Source organism: Toxorhynchites rutilus, chromosome 2, assembly GCF_029784135.1.
Source record: "Toxorhynchites rutilus septentrionalis strain SRP chromosome 2, ASM2978413v1, whole genome shotgun sequence".
In the NCBI taxonomy this organism is placed as follows: domain Eukaryota; kingdom Metazoa; phylum Arthropoda; class Insecta; order Diptera; family Culicidae; genus Toxorhynchites; species Toxorhynchites rutilus.
The window spans coordinates 11,168,768-11,183,432 of NC_073745.1; the positions used below are offsets into that span (position 1 = coordinate 11,168,768).

The following is a 14,665-nucleotide window of genomic DNA, read 5'->3' on the forward strand; positions in this document are numbered from 1 at the left end:
CAATGCTTATGATTTTCTATGCGAGCCATTTTTGACATTTCCTTGAGCAACGTCTCCAAAGTTACAATAGATTTACTAGAACAAAATTCTATTTGAATCATGCAATAAAGTTATTCATGTTTTAAAAACAGCCTATCGATTCACTGTGCGATTGTAATTCTGAAATAAACTATAATTTATCAAAGACGAGAGTATATTTTTATTGTAGAAAAAATATCTCTGTAGTAAAATGTCCTACTGAGACATTCTAGAAATCAAATATCAGCTAATTATTTGGCCTAATTGAATTGTCATTGGCTTGAATTCTAGACATATTTTTGTCCTCTACGCACATACGAAATAAGAACATTGAAAAATCTTATCTCCGTGCATTCGTACATTCAGCTAATGCCCCCTTTAGACCCGCCAGCACTGTTCTCGCACTGTCAAACTGTCAGTTTTGTATCTTTCACACACTACACCGGCCCATTTCAGTCGTGCTGTTCGAACACAAAAAAAAGTGAGAAACATTACGGAGCAGAGAGTCAGTGCAATTCGTTCAGCAAAATACAGTAAAAAACCATCGCCAGTATGGCTAACGATTTTGCAAAAAGGTTTCCCGTTTTAAACTTAGCGAAATAGAACAATGGAATCAGAACCCAAAGTTATCAGTGTTACGAAACGGGATGGTTTCGGAAGTGAACGAGTGCTGAGTGCGGTGAGATCAAGGGCTCAGAACAGAAGTGCGTGAAATCAGACGAGAAATAATCGATTTTGAATCGTTCCTCCACCCGAATAACAAAAGAGAGAGTTTTCGTTTAATCGGAAGCGTTCAGTGAGGTTTTTCGTGAAATTTTCATCATTGTACTGATTGTTCTGAGCACTAAGCAAGGTTGTTATCACCGGAATCTCAACGAAAATTGAATCGCATATTTGGAGATTGGCATCCGGACAGTTAACCACTGGTCTCGGTCCGACCTAATCGACTAGGAACGGTGACGTTTGTCTCTGTTGTGAGTTGCAGTTGCACATTGTTTACTCCCCAAGGTGGAAACCGTCGCCTGCTGCCGAGCTGCTCATAAACCTAGGTAAGTGCACGAAGCGGATGATTCTGATCAAGGTTCGCTACTGCCGCTAGCTTTCAATGTGATAGATATTGAATAACATGGAGGCCACCGGGAGGATTTTTCACTCGCTCGACAGCATCAATCTAATTTGTTGCTTTTTTTTTCATTCTCGAAGGCCCCATCTTGCGAGTGTATGCTGTTTTGCTTACACGCAAGCAAGCGAGAAGTGAATAGTGGGTGAAACGTGGCGCTCATGTGGTCTAAATAATTCAGTTCTTAAAATTGAAATTTATAATTGGACTTGAAAAGATTTTTAAAGTCTATTCTGCGGTCGATAGGTCTATCGATAGGAAATTTGAATGAAAATTATTACTCGATCGTATTTGAATACTTTAAATATGTAGTTCTGACCATTGATAAACAATTTTGCTATAAACATTCTAGCATTTCCGTTTAAACTTTATCAATGAAGTAAAATCATTACCAGACATAGTTTTTGTTCAAATTTGTGTTTTATAACTTGCAAAAAATGTATTACTTTAATACATAGAACAAATTAATTCTGAAAACTTAATTATATGATTGAAAATTAGCTCTTTATTTTATTGTTTTTATCACAGAAATGCAACAAGAATTTTATCAGTGTTGAACGCATGATTATAACTCGCTCCAAGGTTTGTAATTATTTATGTTTTACAAATGCTGGAACATTTCGATCATGTAGTATCGATTAAATTCAAACCAACATCAACGTAGTTCGCAAAAGACGCATCTTCCGCTCCTGTGAAAACGTTTAGATATTCAAGACTCTTCTATTGTAATTCTACCAGCCACGAGCTCTCGATCGGGAACTGATCCAGTAATTGCTAATTGCAACACCCCGAAAAATGGAACCTGTTTTAGTATTAACTTGTTTCCCCACATGCAACAGATGCTACTTTAATGTTTCGTGAGCTTTGACGTTCTTTTGGTCCAAACAATCCACAAAACTTGTTTCCAGCACTCATTAAGATTTCTACGCATACTTTTTATCGAATAAAATTTCAAAATTTATATCATGTTCGCTGCAAGTCTTGAAGTTTTCTGAACGTACATTACACTCGAGGATAATCAGTTGCAGATGTGCCACGATGGTCGTACTCGTTTTCATTGTTTCCCTGGTTCGATGAGCCGCTTCCATCAATATCAGATCTTAAAATAAGTTGCACCTCAGTTAGCAAAGCATCCATTTTCTCGTTAAGTCATACGATTTCTATCTCACGCTTCGTGCTTTTAAAACTGACACATTCTTGTTAAATAAATGTTATATTTTTGGTTCAATTCAGGAGATTTTTCATAAAATTCAGTGCTGAGCACTTTTTTGCCGGCACTTCAGTTTGTCGGTTTCATTTCCAGCTTCTGTGTTTAACATATCTGCGTGTCTATTGAGACGCTTCCTTAAATCTGCATCTAAAACATAACAAGCAACAAGCACTAAAAGTAGCGGCGAGGTAAAAATGTTCTATCCTATTTGGTAATTTCTGATTTTGCTGCGCAAACATTCACGAATCTACGGATTTCATTTTTTGACGTGAGACTACATCTAACCGTTCAATATAGTGGCCCATTTCAATAATTCGATGTGTAAAAGGGTTAAGTTTTTGAACGTTAATATCTACTCAATTAATGTATGGATATTGATTCCAAATACACACAATAATTGGAAATATCCTCAGCAATTGTTTATATGCTATACATTACGGTATTCAGCTCACATAAAGTTCAAATTGATGACAACCAGAAAATGGCGTCCACGGTGACAAAATAATCAACTACTTTTTTAAACGGTTTCATTCAACTTGACCTGTTTGTATGTCTGTAGGGTTGTCACACATTAATAGAAATATTTCACCGTTCCTTCTGACTAATTAATCTGAAGTTTGGAACACACCTTTATCTCTGCTTTCAATATAATACAACGTATTCCATTATCTTGAAAAATCCAATTTGACCGCCGCTATAAAATGGCCTTGGTTTAATCCTACGTCTCTCCGGTTATGTTCCCGACATTACCCACCCGTCTTTTTACAAAGTCTCAGTTCGCGAAAATCTAATCGATGGAATATTCTTGTGTAAAATGATTTTGACTACGAAAAAATGCATTCATATAAAAGCTCGTATGCTTGAAATAGAGTAAGAGACGCAATTAAGATTGGGGGTAATTTTGACAAATACACTTCTTTTGAAGCGGACGATTTTTACGAGAGATAGTTGAAAATAACTGAGCTTTGTTGAAATATAACAAATTCAGCTAAAATTTTAACTGAACAGAATTGGAGTGTTTGCAAATACTCTTGAATTTAGATAACAGTGTTATCAAATTTGATTGATTTTTGACTTAGTTCTTTCAAAGTTTCGCTTGCAGACTGGATGAAAGGTCTTATTCAAAAATTTTCCTTAAATAGATTTCTAACAGAAAGTTTTATCGAAATTTTGGCTAAAGCTAGGTAAATTTTACAAAACTGATTAAAATTTGATTAATCATTTATAGATTGACAAGCTCGTTATTGTTAATTATGATTGAAAACTTTCACAATTTTATTTATCTGAACTTAAATTTTGCTTGCGGTTCTGATTTTGCAAAAATGTCTATATAAATGATAGAAACAAGAGAAAATTGTGCTTGAAACTTAGTTCTAATCTTCGTTTCTTGTTCGATCCTTGTTTACGTTTTTTACGTAGGACTACGTCTTACATTAAGGGTGCCAGATCAGAAAACAGATCACGTTTTTATGAAATAAAGTTAACGTTAATAACTACTTTTGCTGCGAACCGATTTCTACGACTTGCATACCAATCGAATCAGAAATTTTCTAAGATTTGTTTTATATGCTATACATTCCAATCCCATAGTCTTTATACGGTTTAAGTTGATGAATATTGGAAGCATTCCCATTTCCCCATACATTTATTCTGTCCGTTTGTGTGCTTTCCCGAACAGAGCTGTCAATAACGAGCAACTTATGCAACCGCTAGAATAGAAACAGTCGGAGACGAATGAATCGTTGGATTTAAAGTCTCCGTAAACAAAGGAAGAGAAGAAGAAGAAGAAGAATAGAAACAACGAAGGGGTATAGCGGAAAGAGAATATTTGCGTATAAGTATTGCATCTCCTCTGAGTAAAATTCTTGGAGAGACGAATGAACTCTATGAGTTTAAAGTCTCTTTAATTCAGAAGGAGAAAAAGAAGAAGAAGAAGGAGTAAAATTTTCAGAAAGACCGAAACAACAAAGGACGCTTATTCTGCTCGTTTTGTATTTTATGTTTCCCCTCGAGCTGTGAACGCTAGCGAATATTCACTTGTAGTTTATCGCTGCAACTCTGTGTGTATCTGTTAGACGCGTGTTTGATGCTTGTTGTATGGCGATGCACGGAAGATGCCTCTCGTTAAATACTCAGTGCAATGCGTGCATTGATATGAAGAAACAAATTGCGACATATGACCAATTAGTGTATTATTCTCGCAAAGGCAAGAAAGAATCGTTACTTCTCGAAATGATTCTTCAAAACCACGCAAGCCATTGAACCCTTTCAGGGTCCCCTGAACTTTTTACTAAAGAGTTATTTATGAAATTTCGACGTATTCGCAAATAATATTCGAAATGATAAATCAACAAATTAAAAAAAAAGATAACGCAGTCCTACGTTCTAAGCGATCGTGTCTCGGATACAAGCTTTCGATTTTTTTTTTGACTACGAGATAATTACTTTTTTAAAGGATTATATTACAGCCAAATTCTTTGACCTATATTCAGAACATTGTGAAAACTTTATGATTACGATGATTATGATTCTATATTCCGTAAGGACGGAATATAGAAAGACGGATGGGTAATGTCGGGTACATAACCGGAGTGACGTAGGATAATACAAAGGGATAATTTTTGTTTTAAATATATTGCTGAATTTTTTTTGAGTTCGCACATTTTTTACTTTAACGGCACATGCTTACAGGACAGAGACAAATCGGGAGGCTTAGCTAAAGGGGCGAGTCCAACGAGACGAATGAACGAAGAACAAAAGGAAGCGACAACAACAAAAATAGCTATTGTATTTTGTAAATAACTTTCAATAACTCTTTTGTGAATAATTTGGTGGCTCTGAAAAGTGCCAATATATTTTGTATCGTTCTCACGATGCCGAAGGTATTATCCTCATTTTGCAGAAGCATTTTTTTCGACAGACTGAATGCACTGGTGGCACTGGCACTGGCACTGGTGTGCTGGATCGGTTCCACGAAAGCGACGGATGACGGGTGTCCATTTGATGAAAACAGGGTGGTTGTTGCTACTGATATTCGTGAAACAATTGCCTTGAAGTCCCCAAAAACTGCAAACTTTTTATCGTCCAATAGTTTGATCGGCATCTTGATCAGCAGGGAGAGATATCCATACGCGCACGCACAATGCATCGATTTAGTTAGGCCGGTGCTTGCACTAGCCCAAACCGTACAAAACTACCGGCCAATCAAATGTATGCGATGGTGTTATGTGCGCATATGCATATTTCTCCATACTGACTAAGTCGGCCAATCAAACTATCGACCATAAAATAGTCTGCAATTTGAAGAGGCTCTTAGAGTATGAACGCCATACAATTAAAATTCGTTGCCCGCTTTCGCCGTTGTCATCGCTACACTTCTGCCGCTCATGACACTGCTCCAGCCTCTCCTGTTGTTGCTGCCGCTCCATGATACAACGATTAGCACATCTGTTCTGCTCCGCGGTTAGAAAAAGAATGATGGTTTTGGGAGGCAACAGCCAAATTTATATCATTCGATTTGCGGTAGAATCACAAGTTGTACCCGAATTATATTCCGCTATTACTCTGGTTGCTCGTTTTGGTCGGAGCCATTTAAGGAGTACAAATCGGACCAATCAAAACGAGGCACACAATGTGTTTGGACAATAAGTGATATTTCACAATTATTCAATTGTTTATCTCAAGAAAAATGAAATATTATTGATTGTGATAGGCGCGTACAAATATTTCGTATCAATTGATGCTAACACCCTTGTGATCGATTAAGAAATGCTCGAGATATAAGCGTTTTGAATCTTTCATTTTTTCCTACTTGTTCAGTGCCTAGATTTTCATTGTACCCCCCATATCTTCCGGTTAGACGTAGTCCTACATCAAAACAACAAAGTATGTTCCAATATATTCATTAACATCAATTTATGCAGTGACCTTGAAAATGGATCATAGATATTCAAAGACCTAACATAACCCATTAACGGGGCCTGAGTACTAGGCATGTAATCAACGCAAACTGCAATACAACGACATGTTTACACGCTAAAATACACAAAACTATTTTTGACGTAGGACTACGTCTTTCATTTCTATACCGGGGTGTAAAATCAAAGCTTCGAAAACTAAAGCGTTACGCTGGAGACCGAGATTTTGAACGTTAATAGCTCTTAAACAACTGACCGAAATGGTATGATAAACACTTCATTCGAAAGATAAAATGTCTACGCGTTCTATACTTGTTACTTTCTGATCCAAAAACTTGTTTCAATAGTCTTAAATTTGCTTTCAAAATAGGCTATTGAAATCACCAATCGGTATATAAGCGAGCGCCGCTCGGAAATCCACTCAGTTCTAATTGAACAGCGATTGGAGCATGTTGTCGCTGTTGTGGTGAATCTCTTCGTTTATCATGAAAGCGCGGATGAACGGTGTCACCAAGAGCCTGTTTGTGCACCTTAGGCCAGAAGGGAATCCATCAGGAGGATAGTGATGCTACAAACGGTTCCCCGGGAAGATCTCGAAGCAGCCGCTACACACACACACATACACGCACGGAATTCTTTCCGTTTGGATCGAGAAAGATCCGGAAAATAATCTGTCAGTTCCTCTAGGAATTTAAAAATACATTTATGTGAAAGAGTTTATTTGAATGTTTTCTATCCATGTAACACTGTGACCAAATATGTTTCAACCAAGTGCTATTAACAGATGGTTATCGAGTTAGTATTAACCACTGGTGGGCTTCCAATATCGAGGAAAATGTGGAAATATCTAATCGTTACTGAAAATAATCTGCCAGTTCCTCTGGGAATTTAAAATTACATTCATATGAAAGAGTTTATTTTAATGTTTTCTATCCATGTAACACTGTGACCAAATACATTAGGTTTTGTGATTTTTCAATCAATCGCAATCAACAGGATAGCTTCTGAAGATTATTCTTCCCCATCAGTAGGATATTTCCGTATCCAATATTGGATGCATAAAACCTTGTGCCTCCAACGTAACGCTCTCGTTTTCGAAGCTCTCCAAATATTCATTCATTCAGAATGAATTCAGATTCAACTTCATACAAATGATCTCTAAATCAACGATAGTCCTACGTCACCCTTGCAGTTATACCATAGATATAACCCACTTCCTGTTTTTTCGTTGGGTTGCCATCCAGCGTCGAGAAGATTCCGGAAAGATGTTATCGTTGCTGGAAAATAATTTGCCAGTTCCCCTGGGAATTGAAAAAAAAACATTCAAGCGAAAGAGTTTATTTTAATGTTTTCCATTCATATAACACTGCGACCAAATAGATTTGGTTTTGTGATTTTTCAATCAAGTGCAATTAACAGGTGGTTATCGAGTTATAGCATTAACCACTAGTGGGCTCCGAGTATCGAGGAGAATGTGGAAAGATGTTATCGTTATCGTCAAGTGCAATTAGCAGGAAAGCTTCTGAAGATTATTCTTCCCCATTAGTAGGATATTTTCGTATCCAGTATTGGATGCGCGCGCAACGGAAAATGTTTCGCATCGCGAAAGTCATATAATTCGATTATTGCTCAGTAGCTGAAAGTTGCACACTCAGGGAGTTCATTCGCCTCTAGTTTGCCTTCCAAATTGCCATCGTAAACCACACCTTCTCTCGATTCAATCGGACAAAAAAGCATACTTAAGCGATATTCTGGTGGTGAGACGCATTCATTTTTCGTGAGGACATCGACAAGAGAACATCGTTGCTGAGGGTGCTGGTCGACGAAGGATCGAGATCTGCCCTGAAACGCAAGCAGTTTGTTTGAAACTGTGAGGGAGGAATTCACAGAGAGAAGCCTATCCTTCAGGAGAAGAGAAGGTGACCATCGAAGCAGCCGCTACACACACACATACACGCACGGAATTCTTTCCGTTTGGATGCCATTCAGCATCGAGAAAGATCCGGAAAATAATCTGCCAGTTCCTCTGGGAATTTGAAAATTCATTCATGTGAAAGAGTTTATTTGAATGTTTTCTGTCCATGTAACACTGTGACCAAATATGTTTCAATCAAGTGCTATTAACAGATGGTTATCGAGTTAGCATTAACCACTGGTGGGCTTCCAGTATCGAGGAAAATGTGGAAATATCTAATCGTTACTGAAAATAATCTGCCAGTTCCTCTGGGAATTTAAAATTACATTCATGTGAAAGAGTTTATTTTAATGTTTTCTATCCATGTAACACTGTGACCAAATACATTTGGTTTTGTGATTTTTCAATCAATCGCAATTAACAGGATAGCTTCTGAAGATTATTCTTCCCCATCAGTAGGATATTTCCGTATCCAGTATTGGATGCATAAAACCTTGTGCCTCCAACGTAACGCTCTCGTTTTCGAAGTCCCCCAAATATTCATTCATGCAGAATGAATTCAGATTCAACTTCAAACAAATGATCTCTAAATCAACGATAGTCCTACGTCACCCTTGCGGTTATACCATAGATATAACCCACTTCCTGTTTTTTCAATACGCAAAACAATTGAAAACATTGAAAAAAATTGGTGACAATATTGTTGCCATCTGCCCGATTAGCGGTAAACACTTCATGGTAAATTTTTTTTTTTGACGTAGGACTACGTCTAACCTTTCAATATATTTCAATATTTCGGTGTGAAAAAGTGTTCCGTTTTTGAACGCTAATACCTCCTAAATTAATGAATGGATTTTGGTTCCAAATACATACATTGATAGGAAATATCCTCAGCAATTGTTTATATGCTACACATTACGGTTTTTCAGCTCATATAAAGTTCAAATTGAGAAAAAATTGGAAGAAAGAATTCTCTACTTTCCCATACATTTTGTCTGCGCTCCCGCAGCAAACAGCTATCCATTACAAGCAATCACGGGTACGGGCGAAACGTATGGTGAAGGAGGGAGACAAAAAAAAGATTAAAAATAAATATAGGCGGTCGCTACAACGTTAACTATATGGCTTTATAAAGTGAGCGATGGTGGGGCTTGGCCAAATTCTATCATCGGACGCCAAGCAGGAAAGACGCTATCTTGAAATTGATTTTCAGCATAAGAGATATCGCTGCATTTGCATTTGTGGTGTGATACCGCAAGAGTGAGAGACAGAAGTTTCAATGGGATGTGGAGCAAGAGAGCCTATCGAAGTGTGTTGAAAGCGGTGGAAACGTCGCGCCGGGTGAATGAGTGGCTAATCGCGCTCAATTTGATAGAATGCTGGAGTTTTTAAACGGTTTTATTTAGCTGTGACATATTTGTATGTTTGTATGTAACATATTTGTCTATGGCGCTGTACCACAATAATTGAAATTTGACCCATATCTTGTTGACCGGTTGATCTGAAATTTGGAACACATCTTTACCTCTGCAGTCATTATAAAACTGCGTATTTAATGATCTTGAAAATCCAAGATGGTGACCGCTACAAAATGACGGATTACATATTTTCTCAAAGCCCCATCAATATGGGTATCAAATGGAAGGGATTGACTAGTAGAACACAGTTATTTATGAAAAATGCAAATCCAAAATGGCGGATTACATTATTTTTTTATAAACTCCATCTATATGGGTATCAAATGAAGGACTTGACTAGTAGAACACATTTATTCAAGAGGAGTGCAAAGCCCAATTATATCACGATACCAGACGGTAAATTCCTATTACGATATGCTCAGTGTTTGCTGAGTGCTGAGATTTTATTTTATCCTTTGATTTTTTTTTCTGTAGTTTTTTACATGAAAAGTTGGACATTCTGGGATCTGTGCTCCACGATATTCGAATAATGGACACCCCTTGGTGTAGTCCTACGTCTTTCCGGTTATGTCCCCGACATTACCCACCCGTATTTTTCATATTTGTATTTTTGATGTTAGTTTCAACAAAAACGTATTTTATTTTAGATTTTCAAGATTTTCCATATCTTTCTGAAATTAAAATTAAATTATCTGTTTCATTGACAACGCTTGGAAAAATAGTCCAAGGATATGATGTACAATATAAAAAAGGAAACAGTTTACATTGACAAATGGCAAGACATATTTGTGTAAGTGACGTCATCGATTTCTCTACATCGATTCTCTCTTTTGGTCATAACATTGCTGCAAACACATTCCCAGCTGTATTTGACAATGTGGAAGATAGGTCAGAACCTCATCTATTGGATTCTACGACATCCAAATTAGATTTATAGAATATTTTTGAGAATAAAAAAAAAGGATAAAAAGTAAAAAGTGAATTCGAAAAAAATCAGTTGTACTTATGTTCTGCAATGAAAAGTTTGTTCAGTTGGAATTAATTTCTTCAGCTGAAACTAAATTCATAATCCGTTATTGTGAAAATAATAAGGAATTTTCAGGCGGAATAAGCTTATCGAAGTACCCGTGGCTTAGTGGTTAGCGTCTCACATTATCATGCCGGGTGTTCGGATTCGATTCCCGTTCTGGCCGGACGATTTTTCGTCAAAGAAATTTGCTTCGACTTGCACTGTGGTCACGCGTATTCAAGAGCTTGCCCCTCGGAATACATTCAAGGCGTGTTATTTGGCTTAAGAAATCTCAATTAAGCATTGATAAATGACGTTCATCAATGACGCTCAATAAATGACGTCATCTGTTAAAAACTCAAACTTCCACTTTTAGGCAAGACGAAGGTCGCCGTGTCCGTTAGTTTGATTTCAGAAAGAGCAAATACAGCATGGATTGCAAACAAACTGTTATTTCTGTAAACTTTTAACAAATCTCAGATCTGACATCACATCTTCTCTGTATGGCTTTGGAAAATAATCGATTGAAAAAAATGTACCAAGAATATCATTTATTAGAATATACTAATACTAATAGAATACATATTTCGATCAACTAGAAAATGTAATGCAGTTAAAGTACAAACATTAAATCCTATGTATTATTTGTCAATATTACGTCTGGATTATTTTGACTCTCGTTTGCGCCCCAAAGACACACTATCCCTGACGGCTGTGACTCACCACTGCTGCTGAGTTATGTTGTACTTCACTTGCTGAGAGCCACACTCTCGTGTCTATGTTAGTGCTGTGTCATAGTAGAAAACATCGCAAATGCAGCCACAACCACACAGAATCCGCACAACGGACAAAGTGAACGATCCAGAAGTTCGCCCCACAAGCGACTAGTTTCTTGACTTGTTTTTGTTCGAAGCGAGCGTTCGTTCCGATAAAGTGTAAAGTGTGTTTCAGCCAGTGAAACCCGTCATCCCCAAAAGTGTTCTCGGTTTCATGTCGCCTATGAATCACATCCTAAAATTACACTCTATTTTAACCAACCGCTGTTTGCAAGAAAGGATTTGCTCAGCTGTGTAAAGTACGTGAAAAATGTATTCCCAGGTGCTTCCGCTGAAGAAAAATAGATATTGGTGGTAGGTGTATGCAGGAATTTTTCCTCCGATCTTCATCGTTTTTATTTTTGGTTGGGCAAATCATCGAAAGAGCATGAATGGTAGCTGACTGCTGTCAGGCGAGACAGCCCACATCTGCACACAAACACACACACGCCCGAAACACCCAACCCAATGGGCGGCTTGAATGGATTCGTGCACAACAGAAGAATCGGAGCGGTGGCGCTATGTTTACATTTTGCTGGCTGCACGATTATGTGTACAAATTAGGGCAACTCGAGGCTGGCACGTGTGTAGTGGTGTTGCACATTTTGCCGTATGACGGGAAGAGAAAACAACAACAAATAAGCAGGCATAACATAACACACGACACGAAGTTGTCAAAAATGGATTTGTTTGACCATATTTTAGTGTTTTCTGTTCAACCGAATGCAACGAAACCCGTCCACAGGATTGATTTTGTGTCGCAAAATGTTTAGTTTGGAGTTTTGTCGATAAGTTCTGATGGAATTCATTGTTCGTGTGGATTAATTGCGATGTGTGCTTGGCCTAGATACAAGGATATTTGTTTCACAACTATACGATTACGATATTAATAAAAGTAAGTACGAGAAATTTATCGCATTCAACAGTATCATATGAAGCACGAGGTGAACTAAAGATTGTATCCACGAGCTTATTATTATTAATATAGCAAATGCACTGAATTAGAGTGGAAAACCATCGACAGCCAAAGCAATCGCTCCACACAACACATGATATACACCTTAATGAATACAATGAACGCTGAAACTCGAAAACGACGCCGCAAAATATCACTTTCCTTTAAAATCGTGAAACAGCTCTGCCATAGAGTGAAGACGGCTTTCGAGCTAATCGACTTTGGTCAAATTGATTCGTTCATTAAGATTCAATTTGAGCCCCCTATTCGCATGTTGAGTTGCTGTGGCAGCCGCCGAGCCGAAGACAAGGAAGTGTAAACTACACTTTTCTGGTAACCACTTATAAATAATGGTAGTGCCGGCGAATCGAATGTCCGAATGTCGACTATATTATGGGTGATCTACGGAACACGCAGTATGTAGCAAATGTGTTAAAACTCGGTGTGCTCCAGAGTTTCTCAGAACATTACAGTCCGGGTTCCATCAAGACTTTGCTACCTGAGTTGCACTTTTACAGTGGATCAATTTTATAGCTATTTTCAGCTGTTTGTTCAACTCAGAATTTGAAATCTTTTTCGAAACATCTGCTTTGTATACATGTGATTCAACACGAAGGTATTTTTCCATTATTGAGCCTTCTTGTGAAGTCTTGTGAAATTGTTTCGTGATAATTACAAATTTTACATACGAGGGGAGAACAGAATAAGATTGGACGATCTTGGATCGACATATAGAGGGTCGTTTTTTTTCATTCCGATTTCAGATTTTTTTGATCAATTGTACTAAAAAATTGTAAAAATCCATTTTTTTCTTCGATTTTCTCGGTCCTCAGATAGTTTTTCAGATATAATAGAGCCCGATTTGATCGTATACATGTTACATGTATATCGTATCTACAGTGTAGGACAAAACGTTAAGACCACCGCTCAAGCGAAAAAATGAAGTGACAAAACTTGGAGAAAAAAAATCCAATCCAGTGCTTCAATATATTTCTAATAATTTATTTGCATTGTTTGAAGAAATTTATATAACATCTGTTCTTAAAACAATAGTCATTCATTAAAAAACGTGAACAACTAAAATGACACGACAAAAATTAAGACCGGGTTTAAAATTCATTAAGTTACGCATCACTTCACGCACTCGATTTGGCATAAATTCCATCAGCTTCTGGCACGTGGCGACCGGGATGGCATACCAACAAGCTTGAATTCTATCCCACAGTTGCTATTTATTCTTCGCCTTCTCCATGTACACAGACCTTTTCACGATGTCCCATAGGTTCTCTTTAGGGTTCAGATCCGGTGACTGCGCTGGACATTCCATGACGTCGACTTTGCTATCAGGAGCAACTTCCACTCGCCGTGCGTAGAGATGCTGTTTCTTGACCCCATCCACCCAGTACAGGGGGCCAACCCCGTACCAGGAGAAGCACCCTCACACCATTATGTCTTCGTGGTATCCTGTGGCATGTAAGCACAGCCTATTAGGCGATGTACCCCAGATTTTCTGTCCGAGCGGATGAGGTCTACCTTCGTTTCATCCGACCACAGTATATTTCGCCACTGCTTTTCCAATCGAAGTAATCCTTCGCGAACTTCCGCCGCGCCTTCAGATGCTTCGGCGTCAGCATTGGAACCATCCGGGAGCTTTTACCGTCTAACCCCTGCTCCACCAGCCACCGCTGAATCGTCCGGGAACTCACGGACAAGCTCAGTTCGTCCCGGATCTTTTTCGAGGCCTTGAAGGGATCTTGCTTATAGGCTCGCTTAATGGCAAACTTTTCCTCGCGCGTTCAGTCGTTTCGGATTCTTTGCGGTCGTGGAGGGCATTAAACAAGGAGGTTTTGGATCGTCCCAAGTACTCTGCGATTTCGCGTTGGCTGCTGCTTGCCTTGGAAATTTCGCGGATAACCATCCACCGTGTTTCCGTACAATTTTACACGCAACCCATTTTTCGTTGACTGCAACTAGAATTCAAGAATTAAACGAAGAAAATTACATACTTCTAGTTTACATTATAAATACTTGCCAGGATCCGAAAAACACAAAACACCACCGAGAAACAATCAATTTTCTTCAAAAATCGGTCGAAACAACACTCGAAACAGCGTGAAAACGAAAACGTGGAACTGGTCCTAAATTTTGTCGCGTCGGTTTTCTACTTTCGACAGCTATCAGTGCGTCTTGCTTAAACGGGTTGCTTTGATTGAGTTAAACTTGCGGTTTTAAAAGATCTCATACTAGAATAAGTGCTCGCCGCTAGGTTTCGTATATACAATATTTGG

The 14,665-nt window shown here is 38.2% G+C and overlaps 1 protein-coding gene across 4 annotated transcripts in view; it reads left to right on the forward strand.

Moving 5' to 3' along the window:
* Positions 1–477: 477 nt before the first annotated feature.
* Positions 478–14,665, forward strand: part of LOC129764758 (microtubule-associated serine/threonine-protein kinase 3) — a 41,019-nt gene continuing 26,831 nt past the window's right edge. For 2 of the 4 annotated variants that reach the window (XM_055764218.1, XM_055764226.1), the window contains exon 1: positions 478–1,067. The gene's annotated coding sequence lies outside the window, so the exon portion shown is untranslated. Of the gene's footprint in view, positions 1,068–11,514; positions 11,738–11,792; positions 12,318–14,665 lie in introns of those variants that run through there. The other 2 variants (XM_055764225.1, XM_055764221.1) reach the window with 2 other exon arrangements.